Here is a 3,338-nt window from a genome sequence, read left to right on the forward strand (position 1 = left end):
TCAAAGAAACACTGATGCAGCTCGAGTGGGAAGTTCTCCCGCACCCAGCGTATTTACCAGACTTAGCTCCTTCGGACTATTACTTGTTCCGGTCGATGCAGCACGGCTTGGTGGATACACACTTCAGAAATTATGAGGATGTGCGAAAATGGATCGACGAATGGATTGCATCAAAAGACCAATTGTTCTATCGTCGCGGAATCTACGCGTTGCCCGAAAGATGGGAAAAATGTATAGCTAGCGAGGGAAAATATTTCGATTAATGTATTTTTTGCTTTTGATGTCGAAATAAATGAGTACTTTAAACAAAAAAAACCGCAGGAACTAAGTTTACCACCTAATATTTAGATCAACTGCATTTATTAAGACTATAATAATAAAATAACAATAATAATAAATATAAGAAGTACGAGAGAGACGAAGTCCCGAACGGTGCGCTGGTCTACGTGGCCGGTTTTTGCTAATCGAGCGTGACGCACAGATGTCTGATTATCGGCGGTTCGGTGTATCGCAATAAGTAGAGGTCACCGTGGTGGGAGCCAAGAAGTCCTGGCGGAGACGCGGCAGTCCGCACCTCTATCCCGATGATGATCTCCCTTGATCATTGAGTCGGTGCTATCGCTAGCAGAGTTATACCGGGCGGTGACGAACAATATTTGATCCGCGGTTCCGGACGCGACAATACTATGACCCGTGAGTCGGCGGCGACGAGAAGTCTCGTGATAGCGGGTTTGACGACGGAATTCGTCCAAGAACGAGAAGTCTCGAGTCGCCGGGTTTTCGCAGGGACGATGCTGTCGGCGCAAGAAGCGAAAAGCCTCGCGGAAGCGAATTTGATAACGAGCAGCCTCGTTGCAATACGAGAAGGCTCGCGAGAATCCTCGACAACGAGTAGGCTCGCTGGCAAAGAGATACAAGAAGGCTCGTGGAAATAATGGACAACGAATAGTCTCGTCGACGGTAAGAAGCGAGAAGACTCGTGGATGGCGACGAGGAGGCTCGTCTTCTGGTCGGGGTACAAGAATACTCGTAGGCTTTGGTAGTTGGATCAGTATCGGTTTGACTACCTCGGCGGAATCTGCTTTCGCGCGGTGTCGCGTAAATATACTCTATCGTTCTAGAGTCGGAATGCGGTGCGGCGCGGAGACGCTTTATTGCACGAAATGATGGAAGTTATTAGTGGCGCCTAAGCGCCGGTTTCTCCTCCGACTGATGTTCGGTCGGATGAGTTCGTGACGACTCGATACTAAGCTGTCAGTATCGTGAAGTCAGTAGAAAAGATATTCTGTTTCAGAGACGCAATGTGTGCTACAAGAACAATTTTTGTTTGTTCCTTACATTAGTAGCAAGATCTGTATAGAGCCAGATTTTTCGTAAATGCGTATAAATTTTTGCTGAAATATAATAGGCGCGTATGCAGTTTATAGCGCACCGCTCGTGTAAGCATATACTGGGTTAGGTATTCTGTTCGAGAGACGCAATATTTGCTACGAAACCATTTTTATCTTATTCCTTACATTATTCTCTTATAGAAATATCATACTAAGAATGATTGATAATTACTTATTATCCAGTATTTTTAATACTGAAAATAAGTAATTATCAATGATTCTTAGTATGATATTTTTATAAGTGTTGTCAAGGTCGTTACAAAGCCAGATTTTGCAAATAGTTGTGCATACATTTTTATTTAAGTATAATATAGTCATGTATGTTCTGGCACTGCAGTTCTCGAGTAAGCATATTCTACATTACAAATACTGCTTTGGAAACATAATGTTTGCCACGATGACCATTTTTTACTTGTTTGTTACATTAATATCGACGGCAGTACTACGCTACACTTTACTATTCAACTTAGGGAGGAAATATATGATGTAAATTTATGATGTAATATGATTAAGAGACGCTCGATTCTTTCCCTAACAAATTTAGGGAAAAAGGGTTGTTCGTGCTGCTTGCATGTTTCATACTTTTCGCTTTTAAAAAGAGATGGACGCCTAATTAGACGCTTGGAAGAAACAATCGAGTTGGTTGTCTCGTTTTTGCTTCTTCGAAACATTCCAATATTCTGTCTAGTTTTAAATACGAAAAGTGTGAAGAGTGCAAACAACACGAATAAGCCTATTTTTTGGGAAAGAATCGAATCGATTCAGAATCGGACATCTCTAATGTAAATATTTTTTTCTTTATATCAGAATGAAATAAATTGAGTTCCTATATACACTAGGAGTACAGAATATCTATAGTTCATTTTGCATACGTATATTATAGGTTTTCTGTTCTGGAAGTGTATATCGGAACATATCTATGGTTAGGCGACAGTTTCTCGAAAAATGGAGGGGATAATATTGGTACCAAGAGAATTCTCTACACGATATAATTTAAAGATCTGTTTTTTGTAACTGCACTGCTGAACTAATGCAAAAGATTAGAGTGAGAAAACGTATACTTGCCTCATTTCAATTTATTGCACCAATTTAGCAGTGTAGTTACAAAGAACAAAATCTTTAATCATGTAGAAATTTTCTTTGGTACCAATATTATCCCCTCCACTTTTCGGGAAACTGTCGCCTAACCCATATCTATATTCAAAAGCTGTGCTATATACAATTCGTCTTTACACCATCACAGGCATGTATACATATTCACGCATACTAATGCATAGAACGCGCGAACGCATGACAGGAAAGTTGAGTCTAGCTGACAACACTAAAGTGCAGCTCAGCTTCACTTTACTAGTATCTGCATGGATAGAAACAGGATAGGCAAACTGACATATAAATGACGAGGACATTGAAACGAACGCCATCTGATAATGGCGGGGGCGAATTAAATCAATATGGCGGCTTTTCCGCTAGATTTAATTAGTTTTCTTTCTATTATTGTGTATAACTTAATTTTTGGTTCTAAATATTAAAATAAATAATCTTATATCAATTATATATAAACAAAATAACATGCGCCAACATATAAGTGATATAAGAAAATCGCTTTTAATATTTAAAATCAAAATAAAGTTATTTAGCAATAAAAATGGATTTATATAAGGGAAAAAGTAAGAATAATAAATACGTAATAACATATATATATATATATATATATATATATATATATTATTTATAAATACATATGTTATTACGTATTTATTATTCTTACTTTTTCCCTTATATAAATCCATTTTTATTGCTAAATAACTTTATTTTGATTTGAAATATTAAAAGCGATTTTCTAATATCACTTATACAGGGTGTTCAAAAAGTCCCGGACCGGTGAAATATCTCGAAAACTAAGCATTTTAGAAAAAAATGTTTCAGATAAAAGTTGTGGCGTTTAAA

Source organism: Odontomachus brunneus, unplaced genomic scaffold (assembly GCF_010583005.1).
Source record: "Odontomachus brunneus isolate Ranch 3 - 2012 unplaced genomic scaffold, Obru_v1 Obru_scaffold_309, whole genome shotgun sequence".
Taxonomy (NCBI): Eukaryota; Metazoa; Arthropoda; class Insecta; order Hymenoptera; family Formicidae; genus Odontomachus; species Odontomachus brunneus.